Source organism: Lynx rufus, unplaced genomic scaffold, assembly GCF_022079265.1.
Source record: "Lynx rufus isolate CCGP_SWC_20201006 ecotype Redwood Valley unplaced genomic scaffold, mLynRuf1.p SCAF_3, whole genome shotgun sequence".
NCBI lineage: Eukaryota > Metazoa > Chordata > Mammalia > Carnivora > Felidae > Lynx > Lynx rufus.
This window is the reverse complement of record NW_025814845.1, coordinates 87,353,731-87,372,664: the sequence shown is the minus strand read 5'-3', so window position 1 is coordinate 87,372,664 and position 18,934 is coordinate 87,353,731. Positions and strand designations below refer to the sequence as shown.

The window sequence follows — 18,934 nt, the reverse complement described above, 5'->3', positions numbered from 1 at the left end:
TTCCTTTTCTTAGTCTAGTGGCTGTTGTTCTACCTTTGGGTGTATCAATAACTGAGCTGCTAATAGATGATACAATGGAATAGTCTAGGATATATATCCAATTCCACTACATGCAGGGAGAAAAATCTGATGTGAACAAGAAGTGAGTGTTTGTATTAGGTAGAGAGAAACACAATGAGATATGAGAAGTCATTTCAAATCAGAACAGCTAACATTTGGAGAACACTGCTCCCTCAAAATAGCTCCTGTCCATTTAGGAAGAGCCAGGTCAGCCATTATTACAGTAAAGTGAATCTTTAAAGTAAAATGTAAAATCTTAAAGTAAAAATGTAACATAAGGGAATCATGTAAAATCCTAAATGTAAAATTTTTTTAATGTTTGTTTATTTATTTTGAGAGAGAGCTCAAGCAGGGGAGGGGAAGAGAGAGAGAATCCTAAATGTAACATGAGAGAATCACGTATATATATATATATATATATATATATACACACATATACATATGTGTATCTGTGTGTATATAGATGTATGTATATATGTGTGTGTATATATAAGTATATGTGTGTCTCTCTACAGCATCAAGACATTTGGCAAGTTTTAAACTATAAGTTTAGTTGGAGGAAGTAAAAGAAAAAATACATATACACATATGTATGTGTTACATATATATATATATTACACATACATACATGGGAGTATATAATCCACATATATCTACCTAAAAATATGTACATTATATGGATTAAAACAAAAAAAAAGCATAAAATATTTCATTCCTTCCATTTTCTATTAAATGCGGTCTTTACTTAGGGTGGCCATATAATTTAACATCCTAACCAGGCCAGTTCTGAGAGTGCCAGATAACCTTACCAGTAATGACACCAGCACAGCAGTTATACACTGTGGCTGTCCTGGGCATACAAGGACATGGTCACCTTAATAATAATAAAGTCCATGGAAAACTGCAAGATTTCACGAAATAAATATAAGATGAACAATATTAAAATGTGTCCCCTTTAGAAAAGTTTTTTAAAAAAGGCTCTAAGAAATAAATCTTAAAAGATGAAGTCCACAAAAAACTTGCTCTATTTGGGACAACAACCTGCCAAAGAATATAAATTAAAAAATGAATAGTAAAGGATTAAACTAGGGAATTAGCCTCTAAGAGGACCAGCAGCTTAAATTAATATTTTCTTTAATTAAGAAAGCCAATCCTCTCTAAAACCATAAGCCGATCCCATATAGACATTTCTGCACCACAGACTCTAATACCACTTAGTTATTTTTGTTACTAGGAAACATTTGCACAAAAACAAGATTTATATTCTCCTCTTGCTTCTACTCTTCCACCTAAAGGAGTAATCCTCCATTATTAGCAATGCACTTACTATCTCCACAGCAACTAGTGTAATTGTGGTGTTGCAACAGGCGGAGAATGAAGTGGAAAACAAAATAATAGAAATAGTGTAGAAGAAATAAAATTTCCACACAGCCTTGGTGAGGAAATAAGCACACACACACACACACACACACACACACACACAAGGAAACTTGCTAAAAAGAAGCCTTTTGAAGTTGTTAGTTGCTTCTAGGCCTTTAAGATGCATAAGTATGCAAGGGAGTAAAAATGGTAAATTGTATGGAGTAACTGCAGATGTCTTCTCCCCAAGAACTTGAAGGTGGGGAAGAGGGGTGGTTTCTGGAAGAGAAGTGATTTCCACAGGTGTTCACATGTGGATCTCAAGAAGGTATAAAGTACAAATGAAAGGTCTAAGAAGAGAGGACCAGAGCAAAGACTAGAGCTAAGCAAGCCTTCCAAAGCAATCACTGGCCAACAGGTGTTGGGGGAGGAGTAGAGGGGGAGGGGGGGGCAATCCTGGGCAAAAGGGGAACATCAGTCCAGGCAAGACCATGGCTGTAGAAGGCAGAGGGCAGCAAACTGAGAATCAGGAAATCTGGGCTCTTCATTGGCCTCTGCTGATACAACACAGGAGTAAATAACACAAGGAAAAACACAGTTTCAAAAATACTCAACGCATTAATTCAGAAAACACGTACTGAGTGTCTGCATCATGCTAAGAAATTAAAACACACACACACACACACACACACACACAGTATAAGTTTTGCTATCAAAGAGCTCAGTCTGAAAGAACCTAATTTCAACAGAAAATCACCTTCCAATATGGTAGTCCAGTTGACAGAGAAAGGCCTAAGTATTCCAGAACAATGAGGGAACCCCTAGCCCCCAGGGGTGATGTGGAAAAGGGAGACTGTGAGGAAAGCTTCCTGCAGGACCTGCTGTGGGTCAATTCATTTGTGCTTTAAATCACTTCTCTAAAAAACAAGGTCACCACGTAAAAGAATCTTCCACATTGCTAACCCCAATGAATACTGTGTTCTCCTCGTAATCCACTTTTCAAGAACTTACAACAGAACTAATTACTCCATCCTGCTCTAGACGTTTGATTCTGCTGGCATCTGGAACACTGCTCTTCTGGTCCTTCTCCTGCCTTGCTGGTTACTCCATAGTCTCCTACTTGATCTTTCAACTCGGTCATTCCCTGGGGTTTGATCTCAGTCTCTCTTCTCTGCCTACAAAATCTCCTTAGATGACAGTAGATTCCCCATAACTTTACATAGCACCAGTCCCATGCTGAAACAGCTCCCACACCGACTGCATCCCTGAATGCAGGTGTCTTGGTCATGGCTGGCTATCTGACATCTGTCTCCATTAGGATGACTAACAGGCAACTCAAACTAACCAATGTCCAAAACAGAACTCTATTCTCTACAACTGTCTCACCCACCAAAAATCTGGGAGTCCTCCTTGACTTCTCCTACTCTCTCATGCCCCTCATCCAAACCTAACCCTAAGTCTTGTCAATTCAATCTCCATACCTCTCAAATGCATCTGGGGCTCTCCCTCTCTCATACGGCCTCCCATACAGGCTGCATCCCTTCTCGTGCAGTAGCTTAACAACTGATCCTGCTTCTACTCTTGCTCCTTTCCACCTCATTCTCTGCCCAGCAGCCACAGTCTTGTAAATCAGATCATGCCTGCTCCTTCTTAGATCAAGTCATAAGGTCTTCTCACTGCATTTGCAGTTAGGCCCATACTCCTCACAAAGTCTGCAAGCCCCATCCAACCTGGTTCTGCCGGCTGAGCCACTTCTCCCTCACTGCTGGCTCCTTCCCACCACTTGTGTGACCAAGCACTCTCCTCCCCAGGCTGATGCATATGCCCTTCCCTCTCATCCTTCACAACCCAGTACAAGTCTCACTGCTTCCAACAAACTTTTCCCAACTGTGCTAGAACAGGCTTCCCCAGTCACTCTCCACCATATCACCCTTAAGTTGCCCTTAAAGACCGGCTCTACCTCTGAACTTAACCTTCTTTACTTATTGGTTTTACTTGTTTATCATTGTGCAATCTTTCTTTTCAGCATCCTTTCCTCTCTCAATGCATAAACTCAAACAATCTCCATTAGGGTAGGAGCCCTGACTGCTATTCACTGAATCTCTAGAATCAAGAATAAAGTCTAGCACCTAGCAAGTGCTCACAACATTGTGTTGAATGTGCTAATCAACTTCAGAAGGAATCAAGGAGGGCTTGGAACTATGTCTCAGCCATCTGTATAGTGTCAGTACATTAATGAAACCCAAAGAAACCTATCTTGAGAATTTGGTGAGAACAGTGGCTTGCCCAATAGCTGGGGAATGTTTTGCTATGAAATCCTCTGCTTTTAGTTATGTTCCCACACAGAAATGCACTCTTCCCTTCCTTCCCCCCTCCCCTCCCATGTCTCCCTCTCTCCTCTCTCCCTCTCACATCGTGCCTGTGTCTTCTTATATTCTAATCTGTTTCTGGCAGACCAATATTTGGTATCAAGTAATAATTTCTGTGATCTAGGTTTTAGAGTGGACTTGCTCCTCAAATTGTTACAATAGGGAACTGAACAAGGGCATACATGAGTAAGCAGCATTATGTATATACACAGGGCAAGGACAGGATGAAGACAATGGTACATAAACAGGTAGAAAGTGAGGTGACAGATGAGAGGAGTTAAATGTGGGGAGGCACTGGGGCTGAGACCAGGCCAGATGCTTCACACATCCTATGGTATCAGCTCATAAATGCATAGGAACAGTCATCTTTTCTCTAAGCATTATCCTAATAATCTACATGTTTCATTTATAGGCCTAGGCACACCTCCTGGCATTGAAATTCACAAATTTATGTTACAGATAACCTCAGAGAGATGTTCCCCGGTACCATTCAGCCTGTTCACTCTTTCCAGCAAAAGGCACCAGAACCAGTTTTTTCTGGTGCTAAGGCGACACCATGATATAATTAATTCAGTTTTTATACAACACACCAGAATCACTAGATGGCAACTATTAAGGAATTATCCTCAGATTCATGCAAGGTATTTTTGCTTAAAGATAAAATTGGTCACAGCTGCACTTCCCAGTACAGTAGTTGCTAACCACAGATAGCTAAGCATGCGAGACGTGGCCAATGCACGCAGAGATGTGCTGTTAAGTGCAGAATGTATACCAGATTTCAAAAATTTAGAAACAAATAAATATTCCCAGAATTTTTATACTGACTATAATTGGCAATAGTAAATAGAATATTTTGATCTATTGAGTTAAAATATGCTCTTAAAGGGGCACCTGGGTGGCTCCATCAGTTGAGCATCTGACTTCGGCTCAGGTCATGATCTCGCAGTCCATGAGTTCGAGCCCCGCGTCGGGCTCTGTGCTGACAGCTCAGAGCCTGGAGCCTGTTTCAGATTCTGTGTCTCCCTCTCTCTAACCCTCCCCCCGTTCATGCTCTGTCTCTCTCTGTCTCAAAAATAAATAAACGTTAAAAAAAAATTTTTTTTAAATATGTTCTTAAAATTAATTTCACTTTAAAAAAAACTTTTGTAATGTGGCTGTTGGAAAATTCAAATTATACATGTAGCTATCATGTGTGGCTCATATATATTTCTACTGGCAAACACTGAGTTCTTAGGGGATGGTTACCTCCTGGGGGGCAGGGCAGCACCTTGGTCCCAGGTCTGATCTTTGCCCAGAAACTATTTCATCAGCTCACCCAGGAGAGAGAAGCTCTGATTCATACTAACAAAAGGTGCAACAGGAAACATTTATCTATTAACTTATCAGGGATGGCTATGAGATAGGATAGGTACCTTCTGGTACTGGTGAAGGTTACTAGGCCTCTTACAAAACTAAGACATCTTCATTCCATGATGGAGATATTGGCAGGGAAGGCAAACCATTAACCAAGAATTGCCTGATGAGGAGAAAATGCAAGCAAAGGAGTCCAGAGTCCTACAGGAGCCCGGCACCCCTAGAGCCGAGGCTCGAGAAGTTCCTAGACTAAGGAGATGAGAGCCCAGAAAAATCTCCTCCCAAAGCATTTTAGAACACGGACCAAAAGCTTCTTTCCTACACATCATTTGAGTTTCTTCCAAACCTTCACATTTAAGATGAAATCAATCCTACTTTTTTTACGCATATATAATTTCCCCCTTAAATTAACAAAGTGACTCCAAATCTCAAAGGGGTGCATTCAAAGGAAATGCAAATATGAAAATGTCCTATCTCTGTGGTTTTAAAAGTTTCCATTTTTTTAAATATTTCTACACAAGGCAGTCTCTTCTCCTAGAAACAATCATATATATATATTTATGCCATCCAGCTAATTTTCTACCAATATTTCTTTAAAATTATTTTTAAAAATCTTACATTAGCCCTTATTTCATTTGTTAAAATTTTATTTATGTATTTATTTGAGAGACAGAGAGATGAGAGTGCTTGGGGGAGGGGAAGAAAGAGAGGAAGAGAGAGAGAATCCCAAGCAGACTCCATGCTGTTATCGTGAGATCATTACCTGAGCTGAAACCAAGAGATGGACGCTTAACTGAGCCACCCAGGAGCCCCTTTCATTTTTTAATATAGGAAAATCCCAAGATTTTATTCCTTACACTGCTATGTCTACATTGTACAAAGGAGAGACCCTGACTTTTAAAATTTTATTTATTTATTTATTTATTTATTTATTTATTTATTTATTTATTTAATTTATTTAGATGGAGAGGGAGAGTGAACAGGGGAGACACAGAGAGAGGGGGAGGCTCCACGCTGTCAGCACAGAGCCCAACACAGGGCTCAATCTCACAAACTGTGAGATCATGACCTGATCCAAAATCAAGAGGCTGAAACTTAACGGACTGAGCTACCCAGGCGCCCCAGAAGAGACCTTAATTCATGGAAGTTGTCTCCAAATCACAACATAAGATTAGCTATTGGATGATTCCTTTAAAAAACAAAACAAAACTAATCCCATCCATTATAATCCTTGTTATTTTTTTTAATGTTTATTTTTCAGAGACAGAGAGTGTACGTGCATGCAAGCAGAGGAGGGGCACAGAAAGAGCGAGACACAGAATCCAAAGCAGGCTCCAGGCTCTGAGCTGTCAGCACACATCCCGACATGGGGCTTGAACTCACAAACCATGAGATTATGACCTGAGCCGAAGCTGGATGCCTAACCGACTGAGCCACTCAGGCGCCCCCCCCCCCCCCAACCCACCCAATTCTTGTTATTTTTAATTCTGGTAATTGATTCTTCGATTCCAAGATATCACCTACTCTGGGGTCCTCTAACCCTCTGGATACTTACTATAGACGATCCAATGAATGATACCATCTTTTATTTAATTTGCTATAGTTTGGGAAGTCCTTGTACAGATATGCCCTTGCTCTCAGAGAATTCATAATAAAGTTGCCGGATAAGCAAAGAGCAGATTTAGAAAAAAATTAAAGGACTCTGGAGTCAGAACTCAAGTGATAACCCCCCAAATTTGGACTATCATCTTACCCCCAAACAAACGCAGAGCGGTGATGACCACCACGTGGAGTGCAGAGCCATATTTCTGTCCTGCAACTCTGATGAAAAAGGCCCAGCAAAGTGGCGCTACTTGCTCCAGAACCAACAGACTTTTTTTTTGCTGAAACCTTGGTACTGTCACTTTAAATGTTTGCTAGGTATAAGAATGTACAGAATTATCAAAAGCCCCCAAAGCGGTTAGTTTTGCATGTAAAATATGATAGCCCCCAAAATATAAACACTTGCTATACTTGATGTGCCATAACAATAAATCATGAGATTACACAGCTTTCCCAGTGCTGGCCTAAGGAACAGATCCAAATGCAGATTGTTGTGGTAACTCTATTAGTTTCTCTTTGCTGCTGTAACAAGTTACTACAAATTTGGCGGCTTACACAACACACATTTATTTTCTTAGTTCTGGAGGTCAGAAGCACAAAATGGGTTGCACTAGGCTAGAATCCAAGTGTGAGCAGGGCTGTATTCCTTTTGGGAGGCACTAGGGAAGAATCTATTTCCCTACCTTTTCCAGCTTTGAGGGACTGCATACATTCCTTGGCTAGTGGTCCCCTTCCATCTTCAAGGCCAGCAATGGTCCTTTAAGTTTTTTAAACTCAAAACTGCTAGTTCGGACTCTCTGATTCTGACTCCTGTGCTTCTCTTTTCCACTGGGTCCAACCAAATAATCCAGGCAAATCTCCATGTGGTAACATCAGCTGATTAGCAACTTTAATTCCCCCTTGCCATGTAACATAGTAGATACACAGATCGTGGGGATTAGGATGTGAAACCTTTGAGGGGGGCCATGATTCTGTCGACCACCATCTCCAATACCAATTAGAAGACAGTCAATGAAACCTCACATGTACAAATACTGGCCCCCAATAGAACTTTCAACTATGTTATAACGGGTGAAAGCCTTAAAACTTAAAAAATAAATATCATGGGGCACCCGGGTGGCTCATTCGATTGAGCGTCCAACTTCAGCTCAGGTCATGATCTCACAGTTCGTGAGTTTGTGCCATCAATTCCTTGTGACTTACCACCCAGAGGATTAAACTAGGTCCTGTATTTCAGTATCAGTATTGAAAGATGGTGATGCTTAACTTTCAATACAGTATTGTCAGACATAGTTCTCTAAAAGTCTCCGAGTGTTCAGTCAGGGTTGGTATTGAGTCTGGAAAAGAAGTACATTCTTCCATTCCCGAGATTAGTGCACACGGCTCAGCATGATTTGCAATTTTTTTTTTAATTTTTTTTTTTTCTTCAACGTTTTAATTTATTTTTGGGACAGAGAGAGACAGAGCATGAACGGGGGAGGGGCAGAGAGAGGGAGACACAGAATCGGAAACAGGCTCCAGGCTCCGAGCCATCCACCCAGAGCCTGACGCGGGGCTCGAACTCACGGACCGCGAGATCGTGACCTGGCTGAAGTCGGACGCTTAACCGACTGCGCCACCCAGGCGCCCCTGATTTGCAATTTTATGCCTGCTACTCTAATGATATATATTTTTTAATTTTTTAGGTTTATTTATACTTGAGAGAGAGAGAGAGAGAGAGAGAGAGAATCCCAAGCAGGCTCTGCAGTGTCAGTGCAAAGGCCGACGAGGGCCTCGAACCCATGAACTGTGAGATCATGACCTGAGCCAGTCACATGTTCAACCAACTGAGCCACCCAGGTGCCCCTCCATGCTAGATTCTTTAAGTGCAATGGTTCAACTCCACTGCCAAACTGTCTGCTTTCAAAATCTAATTCTGCCTCATACCAGCTCTGTGACCTTAGGCAAGTTTAACCTCTCTGTCTCAGATGGGGATTCTTAAAACGGGGATAATAATATGGACCTCAGAGTGTTTGGGGAGAAGTAGAGAAGTTCTAAGTGCTCAGAAAAAACCCTGGCAAATAATGAGTGCTTTAAGTATTTGGTGAATAAAATTTTAAATGTTCCTGCTTGCTGCTTATAACTTGCCAAACTATATTCCAAGGGAATGTGCTTCTCAGCACTAATCCATTATAGGGGATATATCATAAACACACACAGATTATATATATTATATATACATATATATAATTTTATTATATATTTACATATATTATTATATATATAATAATTATATATATTATATATTTATTATATATATCATTATATATATAATATATATAATTTTTTAACAAAAACAATGTCTTTTTTTGCTATTAAAGTTGGGTAGCTACTGGGGTGGTCATAACTGGACATTAAACAACTTGCTGGACAAATGCAAATCTCAGAAAACAGTAGCAGCTGTGTGAAATAAACCGTCTCAGGGCCTCCTAAAGAAAGACTCACAGCATCGGGGAGGACAGTGGGGTCTGTGATTCTTAATGGCCCTGGGCATTTTCTGGGACAGTGGTGTTCATGGTACAATACTCTTCAGAAGGCTGTGCTCCGTAAGGCACAGCAATTGTGCTCCGTTAATGCTACCAGCATCTGCTGAGAGGGCTGGCATATTGTGATTGCTACTTTGAAAGCTTTTCAGCATTCACAGATGATGTTATATAGTTCTTATGAAAGTTCTTGAATTCAATGGCAATGCACAAACAACTTCAATTATTTCATTTTAACCGTGATGAGGAGGAGGAGGGAAGGGTGAAGGATAGGACCCAGACCCTATCAATATAGGCATGATGTGACGAATGGCTATTCTATTGCAAAAGAAATAATGATGGAGCACCTGGGTGCTCAGTCGGTTAAATGTCTGACTTCACCTCAAGTCATGATCTCACGGTTCGTGAGTTCAAGCCCAGTGTCAGGCTCTAAGGTGACAGCTCAGAACCTGGAGCCTGCTTCAGATTTTGTGTCTCCCTCTCTCTCTGCCCCTCCCCTGCTTGTGCTCATGCGCGCGCTCTCTCTCAAAAATAAACATTTAAAGAAGTTTTTAAAAAATAATGAGAAATAATTCGATTTTTAAGGTAACAGAATTGAACCGTTTGTTTTAAAAGTTAGAGATGCAGGTTATATGCAAAAAAAAATAAAATAAAATAATGAAAGCTAAGCCACTGAGTATTTACTATGAACCAAGCATTACCCTTGAAGTTTTGCTCACAAAGTTTTATACATCATACAGTCACCTTATTGAAGTAAATATTTTATTCCCTTTTTATAGCCGGGAAATGGAGGTTCATCTGAGAAAGCTGCTCAAGGTCACCTAGTGGCGAGGGGTGGTGTTGGGATTCATGACACCCCACTATCCTCCCTGATGAGCGTGTCTTTCTTTAGGAGGCCACAAGACCATATATTTCACACAGCTGCACTTGTCCAGGTGGGCCTAAGCCTGTGTGTGTTCATCTCTCTGGTGTTACTTCATGACCTGAGGTCAGCTGAGACCAAAGAAGCATCCCAGCAGATGGGGTGGTAAACATACAATCCCGTATCAAAATATCCACTCCCTAAAAACTGCCATATTTCCAAAGCCAGTGAAAAGATTACAGAAAGCCTGGAAGGATATCGGGCAGTGTGGGACATTAGAATCAGCCGGCCCTCCCTTCAAACCCTTGCTCTGTGGTCTTGAGTGTGTTAACATTTCTAAAAATGGCTTCCCTACCTCCACAGTGGAGACAGCACAGTTTCTGTTTTGCAGGGCAGTCTGGAGATGAAGAGAGTGGTTCCAGGGTAGATGAAAAAATGCTATCTCAGAGTATCTGCCATTACTCAACCATCACTATTTTCCCCGATTAGCTCCAGCTTCTGGGTGTGAGGAAGCTTAGAGGACAAGCTCTGTGTCAAAGGCCTGGCTTCAAGTTCAACTACTGCTGCAAGTGTCTTCCGGAGAGGTCTCCACTTGTCTTTGGACATGGGCTGCCATCTAAAGGTATGCCTCCACGGCCCCTCAATTCACTAAGTGGTCCATGATCCAAAACCATATAGTCTTTCTTTGACTGGCATCCCTACCCCTAAATAAAAACTCATTCCTTCTCATTTTCTCTAGGTATTAGATCAGATTACCTACTTAAAGTAATTCCCAGGTTAAGGAAAAGGATCCTTAACCCATCCAGTGAAGTGTATGTTAAGAGTGCCTTCCCAGGATGATTCTCCTTGGCAAAACAGGCCAAGGAGGCCTCTGCCACATGTTGTCACACCTGCCAGGCCAGACGCTCCAGGGTCACGCATGACCCCAGTTCCAAGAGGAGGAGCCAACCCTGAGCAGGCCTCTAGCACATTTCCATCTTGGTCTCTGCAGTTGTCTCTCCATCTCCAGGGCTACCCCTCTCTTCAGCTCCTTCCCAGTTGAGGAACAGCTTTTCAAGAGTTTAATTCGTATCACGTATTTTGCATTTCTAATCATCTTAAAAAGAGGCAAGGGCACCTGGGTGGCTCAGTCGGTTATGCACCGGACTCTTGATCTCAGCTCAGGTCATGATCTCACAGTTCGTGCGTTTGAGCCCTGCATCAGGCTCTGCGCTGATGGCACAGAAAGCATCCTGTCTCTCCTCTCTGCCCCTCACCTGCTTGTGCATTCTCTATCTCAAAATAAATAAACTTTAAAAAAATTTTAAGGAGGTAATTAAATTCCAGGGGTAGACACTTCTCTCCCAATTTTCCATAAATATGATGCCTCCAGTTCCACAGTTTCAATTGGAGAGCAATTTACCTTTGTTCAGATACTCACTGCACACTTTCTTGGTGAAACAAGTACAGCCAAATAAACTTAAGAGTCAAGGATGCCCTAAGGTGGGTACTTCAGCTCCTTCCCAATTCTGCCCAAGGCCAACCCTGACATCTGGGCATCTTTCTTTCCACAGATGAAATGCATCACTATAAATGAACCTCAGCACAGACAGTACCAGGCAAAGAAGTGACATTCACCTGAAGGGGTCCTTCCAGAATGTTTCACCTGATTTGACTTTTAGTACCTGGCTTTCTTTTCGGACACTTTGGCTTTGAATTTGTTACCTCCTCTTTAACAATTTTAGTATGTTGTTTTATTCTTTTTTAACAGTACAACACTCAATCCACTTAATGCTTCTTTTTAAAAAAAATCTAAGAATGTGCCAAATTTGGTTTGAAAGTTTTAAGTGCCATGATTAAACTACGAAACAAAATTGTAAAGCTGAATCTTAAATTGTCAGCAAATCATCAAGTTAGGGTTTGGTAGCAGGGAAAACTAACCAGCAAATAACAGATTACCCTATTTATATTCTCATCCTAGAAAAGTCATGGATAGAAATTAGAACTGATCTGAGTCTCTGTATGAAAAGGCTAAATTGGGGGCGCCTAGGTGGCTCAGTCGGTTAAGCATCCGACTTCGGCTCAGGTCATGATCTCACGGTCCGTGGGTTCGAGCCCCGCGTCGGGCTCTGTGCTGACAGCTCAGAGCCTGGAGCCTGCTTCAGATTCTGTGTCTCCCTCTCTCTCTGACCCTCCCCCGTTCATGCTCTGTCTCTCTCTGTCTCAAAAATAAATAAAAAATAAAACATTAAAAAAAAAAGAAAAGGCTAAATTGAACACTATGCATAATCTAACATCCTTTATTAAAACCATAAGAACAGAGTAACTGGCATTGGAAATGCAAACGTAAACCCATAGCAAAATTTAAATGCTGACTCCAGGTAGCAAAGAGGGTATGACAAATAATAAAACATGAGAATGCATAAATGAAGAAATGCTTTATACCTATAATGAAAATTAACTAGTGGAAATTTATTGCCCTTTCATTAAATCAACCCAAAAATGTGTTACCAATGATATGCTTTTCAAGAGATCAAACAACAAACACATAAGGTTTTTTAAAAGGTGACCTATTTAAAAGTTATGGTGCTTAGTCTAAAGCTAGTGTAGTGATAAATCTGCTAAATGCAATGACTGAAAGTTTTAACTTGGCCATCTTACTGGGAATGAAGGAGGCAAACTGTAGAAGCAGAATTTCTTCCAGAGAGCTACCAGGCAAAATTAGCACTGCTCCATTCTGCTATATTTCCCCACAAAACTTTAGCTTTACAGCGAACAACAAAATACAAGCCCAAATAGCTCTTTAAGAAAGCCTGTGTGTTCTGTTTTCATCAGATAAATCCCTTGCGTAATGAGCTACTGACCTATTGTGCAGCTCCACAGAGAATGTTGATCCTATTGCTGAAATCTTATGAGAAACACTAAAGGAACACAGAAACTAAAACTCTTAAATTTTAAAGAGAGAGGAGAAAGTTTTCTAATTCTGAATATCATTTAAAAAAAGGCAACTAAATTGAACATTATAATTCACTTTTTAAAATGCAAAATGACTAAAGTGATCATGGATTATATACTCATAGACATAGCTAGAAGGATACTTAATGCAGAGTTGCTTAAAATAGTAAAAACTGGAAGCAAACTAACTGTCCAAAAATAGGCGATTGGTTCAGCTGGGATGCAGCCATATAATAGAAAATTATAAAAGCTGCTGTAAAAGAGTATTTTAGTGATAAAGACGTCCATATTTGAATGAAAAAAGCAAGTCAGAAAATAAGGTATAGGGAACAAACTCAGTTTTGTAGAGAATGACTTTCTAGCAGTGCAACTTCAGGAAAGTTATTTTCTCTCTTTAAATCAGTGTTCTCAATACACATTAGCTCTTTGTGTTATATGTTCACAGGGTGAAAAAATTTGAAGATATAGTATTAAGTGATTTTCTGAGTGATGGCTGGTTTGTTTATCTGTACTTTTAAACTTACATAAGTAATATACTTATCATATGGGGGAAATTTAAATAAATTGGAATATTCTCACACAGAAATCATCCTCTTAAAAACCTACCATAGAGCTTTGCTCACAGTAAATAAGCCTTGGTTGAGTTGAATTTACCCTTCAGATTTCATTTAAACCAGTTTGCTCTGGGGTTCATTTAAAATTACTTAATTTAACAGCCAAACTTGCCTATAATATTTTTATTGGACAAAGGAAGGCATACTTGCATTGTTCAGCCTCTTACGAATTTATGAGCCCCATTTCAGGACTCATTAGAAAGCCACTGGATCTTGCTATTACCAGTGGGAGGCAGCCTATGGGAGCCTAGTCACTTTCTGTTTCCTCCCCATTCCCCACTGTCTCCTCTTTTTTGGCTCCTTCTTTCCCCCTCTATTTTCAAAGCCAAGGGACGCTCTGTACTGGACTGTAAGCTTCAAGGACAGTTACAAAACCTCCTTCGTGTTAGCATCACCAGTACCTAGCACAGTGACTGGATCTGTTCACTAAATGTTCATCAACTGAATGAAGTGAATAAATGTCTGACAGTTCAGGTTAGAGGCTTCAATTCCCCCATAAGATAGCCAGATAAAGGTAGGTAGGCTACTCTAGTCTGAAACTGTCTAGTAATTGTCAACCCCCCTCCCCCCAAAACAAAACTCCCTTCAAAGTGTCACTTCTTTAAAAAAGAAAAAGTCCAGGGGCACCTGGGTGGCTCAGTTGGTTAAGCCATGGACTCTTGATTTCCACTTGCGTCATGATCTCACGGTTCGGTTCGCGAGTTCCAGCCCCACATTGGACTGTGCACTGACAGTGTGGAGCCTGCTTAGGATTCTCTCTCTCCCTGCCCCTCCCCATCTCATGCTATCTTTCTCTCTCTCTCAAAATAAACAAACAAAAAAATAAGAAAAAGTTCTCATTTGTATTCTATTGTCTATTTTAATAGATGTAAGATTATTTTTATTTTCCCCTATATATTGTTTAAAGTATCTGGAAAATCCCAGTTTAAGTAACTTGCTCAAATAGGGAGAGTCAGGTTACCACCCAGATAGCCTCAGGTCTCCTGGATTCCAAAGCCCAAGACCATTTTACATCATGTGGCATGAAAAATTCCCTCTGACCTTTGACCCTAAAAGCCTTTTTAAAATTTTTTTTTTTCAACGTTTTATTTATTTTGGGGACAGAGAGAGACAGAGCATGAACGCGGGAGGGGCAGAGAGAGAGGGAGACACAGAATCTGAAACAGGCTCCAGGCTCTGAGCCATCAGCCCAGAGCCCGACGCGGGGCTCGAACTCACGGACCGCGAGATCGTGACCTGGCTGAAGTCGGACGCTTAACCGACTGCGCCACCCAGGCGCCCCTAAAAGCCTTTTTAGATATGGTTAAGAACAAACGTTTTCAATATCACCCAAGCAAATACTTCCTATCCCTCCAAATACTTCCTAGGGCTTTATAAAATCCCAGAAGAGAAACGGAGACCAGGAGGCAGCAGCCCAAAGGTGTCCAGTGTTTCCCTCCAGGTTTATAAGTCAACCAGCTTTACTTAAAAATGAAAACTAAAGAAACCAAATTAAATATTAACTCGCAAAACAACACTTCAACCAGAAGACTACCCTGAAGTAAGGCTAGCAGCAAACTAAGGAAAGGACCATGAGAATTTTGCACTGCTTATTTGGGGGTGGGGGGGAGTTAAGGGTAAAGTTAGAGTTTTCCACACTTCCAGTCTTCCTCCAAATTCTAGGTTTGTCAGTTTCAGCCGTTGCTCTGGCTCTGTTTAAACAGTGAACAAGCAATTCCCCTGAAATGGGGTGGCAACCAAAACCTGTCAGGTATCCGCAATGAAAGGTTTAGCTTCCTGAAGATCTGAGGAACTTGCCAAAGGATTTCCCACGCTAGACCACAGCCCACCAAGTTTACTGAGCAGAAAATTCTGTGGCAATTCACTGGTTATCACCCAATCCAGCACTCAAACACACTATTATTTATACATAAAGTCACAATTTGTTGGGGTCTGAGTTGTGCCATACATTATGACAGGTCTTTCTTGCTTTAACCCTCATTATTCTCATCTGTAGTTATAGTCCCATTTTACTGCTTCAGAGTGTTTAATGTGACTGGGAACCCACCGTTAGTAGAGGAGACTACGAGCGACACCAACGATCTGAAAAGTTCAAATTCAAAATCCACACCCAACCTAGGGTCACTAAACGGTTGAACGTCTTCAAAATTTAGCATAAACGTCAAAACGTTTTGAGGTCATATTAGAGCAAGCAAGATGAAACAGAAGAATGGCCAAGACTGATGAACAGAAAGAAAAGACTGCAGAACATTTGAGTTGTTTCAAGGGGTCGCCGCGGGTTATTGACGACGATCCGTATCTCGGAAAGGTAGACGCGTCCACTCCCACCCATCTGCGCTGAGAAACCTACCCTCCCTTTCCTTAAGCCAAGTAACTCGGGAATGCCAACCGTTGAAAGGCTTCAGGGAGGGCAGCCCAGGGCTGGACTGTTACTGGCCACACGTCGTCAGTAAGTGGCTCTCAGAAAAGAACAAGACAGTCCCTCCTCCACCTCCTGAACTTCAGTCCTGCCCTCCGGAGTGGCTCTGGACAATGCACGGTTTAATCTGTGTCCTTTCAACGCCAGGACCGAGTTACCCGAAATGGTTGCAAATGAATGAGACGAATGCTCAGAGCTGGGAGACTCGGCCACACACGCACCCCCTAGCAGGCAAAACCTGGAGAAGGATGCCCTGGGGCGGGGCGCGCGGGGGCCGAATTAGAGCCACGTCCGCGTTCGCCATCCACCTTCCCCCTCCCCGCGCCGCGTCCGTCGCGCGGCTTCTCAGCCCCGTCTCCTCCCCCGGCCCCTCCGGGCGCTCCTCACCCGCTCTCAGCCTGGGGCTCCCGACGCTCCCGGCCGAAGGCGGCGGCTCCCGGGCGGGATCGGCCAGGGGACGGAGCCCGCTGCCGCAGCCACCCCCGGACCGAAGCCGCTACAAAGTTTGCTCGGGGTCTCTCGCCGTGCGCGCCGCGGCCCCGCCGAGGAAGCCGCTCTCCGGTTCCCTCCCGCGGCCGCCGCCCCCGAGGCCGCTCCCGGCGGCGCTGCAGCACGGGGCCGGGCTCGGCGGCCGAGGACGGCTCCGTGCGCGCCGAGGGCGGGGTCTCCCCGCCCGCTCGGCCCGCGGCGCGGCGCGGCGCGGCGCTCCGTGTTTACCGCGGCCCGGCGGCCCGCTCTCCCCGCCCGCCGCCCTGCGCGCTCCTGACATCATTCATTCTCTCACACCCTCGCCCGCCCACTCCATTTCCAAACAGTGACTCACCCGCGGCCCGGTGGTGGCAGCGGCCGTTCCCGCTGCTGTGGCTCTCCAGGCGCAGAGCGGAGCTCGAAAAACCGGTGCGACTTCTTAAGAAGAAAACCCCAGCCGACCCTCCCCTCTCTCAACCATTAAAGGTGCTGGGAAGGAGGGGCTTGGCAGGCACGGCCGATTGGCTCCGGGCGGAAAGCCTGAGGGCCCGGAGCAGACCTCCCTGAGCGGTGACAGAGATCAATCTGGGAAAGTTCTTTGGGTGCCGCTCCCAGCAACTTTTAAGGATGGGGCGGGGAAGGGATTCCCCCACCCCGTGCCTCGCCTTCTTCAGGAACTGCTTCCTGACGTGGGTGTGAGTGGGCTTGGGGACGTCAGCGGTTATTCGAAGAGTTGGTGCCCGGGCCTAGGTCGAAGAAGTGGGTTTCCAAACCTCGCAAGGTTGCCTGGCTGTGTCAGTAATAGGTCCGCTCGGTGGCCAACTCTAGGTGTGAGCTGGAAGGGTGCTCCAAGTTAATGAGGCTAATAATACTTTCCCCTCGGTGACTAACCGCCGTGTCATCTGTCCTGTTAATTGATTTGCTTCTCTTTAAGGACAAGAGACCGTAACCAAAATAAACATTGAGAGAGTAGTTCTTTGCTCAAGTGAGCGCTGCGCTCTTCCGCAGCTTTTGGAGCACAAGGCGGCCCAGTGGTTTCCTTGATGAGCTCAGCAGATATGTTTTTAGAAGGGGTGTTGCCTTCTTAAAAATGGTCAAGGCTCTACGTTTCTTGGAGTTGCTATTCATACACCTGCTGGGCAGTTTTCAAAGTAAACAATGGCAGTCTCAGAGTCTAAATAGGATGAATTAGAATTGGCCAAATCTTCATTGAATTTAAATGACAAATATTTTATGTTCATTTCTACTTCTGGACAGGGTAATTATGTTTAGAATTTGCATTGCCTTATGGGTGATTACATATAATCAACAAAAATAATCCAGAGGCATCTCTAGGTGCCTATTGCAGAAACCATGTAGGGAAACAATCATTTATCTATGATAATTAAAAACTACTATAACAATAACAACAGCAACAACAACAACAAACACACAGGGCTGTTCCAAAACACACAACTGTAAGATTCCACTACAGAAGCTTCCCCCAAATGAACTTGCTCCTGAAATTAACCAAAGTTTCAGCATCGTTGTTGTGAAAAATGCACTCACTTAAAGCTGCAGAAAGGCAAGAACCCAGAAGAGCACACCAACAATTGAAGTTAATTTTCCTTGGGTTTATTTTTCCTTTTCAGGAGGAATTCATTTTCAATTTTACAAAGCCTAGGCATTTTGCCCAGAAGACAATAGCAAATAGATTGGTTTGCTAGGATGCAGTCAAAGTAAATGGAAATTCAAACCAACAGTTTTTGTGGAGAATCACAGACAGACCTCATCAGAAGTTTGGGTGTCCTGGGACTAGATTCAAATGTGTAGCCACAGGCAAGTTTGGGTGAATATCCCACTGATTCCCTACTTTATGAAGTTCAAATATCTGGACGTTATGGAGATATGTACAAATAAGGTTTTCTACAGATCTCAAAAAATGATGTTGTGGACTTTTGGGCCTATGCACAAAGATAAACTCAAAATATTCATAACAAAGCCTGCCATCCCGTCTGTCTTACTACATGATGTAAATCCCGCAGCTCCATCAGGGGAGGATCACTTTCTTTACGGAGGGCTGTTTGTTTTGTTTTTTTATGTTTATTTATTTTTGAGAGAGAGAGGGATAGAGAGCGCACGCCTCTGCAAGTGGGGGAGGGGCAGCGAGAGAGGGAGACACAGAATCCCAAGTAGGTTCCAGGCTCTGAGCTGTCAGCACAGAGCCCAAAGTAGGGTTCAACTCACCAACCGCCAGATCATAAACCTGAGCTGAAGTCAGACACTTAACCCACCAAGACACCCAGGTGCTCCCAGAAAGCTGTTTAATGGATAGTTCTGGATTTGTGGTTATTACTGTGCCTCAGTTTAAATATTGTAAAATAAATAATTAG

At 42.8% G+C, this 18,934-nt stretch overlaps 1 protein-coding gene across 2 annotated transcripts in view; it reads right to left on the bottom strand.

Moving 5' to 3' along the window:
* The window catches only part of SGMS2 (sphingomyelin synthase 2), an 87,202-nt gene extending 69,718 nt beyond the window's left edge, over positions 1-17,484 (bottom strand). Inside the window, exon 1 of one of the 2 annotated variants that reach the window (XM_047092110.1) lies at positions 16,918-17,484. The gene's annotated coding sequence lies outside the window, so the exon portion shown is untranslated. Of the gene's footprint in view, positions 1-16,481; positions 16,689-16,917 lie in introns of those variants that run through there. The other variant, XM_047092109.1, reaches the window with a different exon arrangement.
* Positions 17,485-18,934: the final 1,450 nt, after the last annotated feature.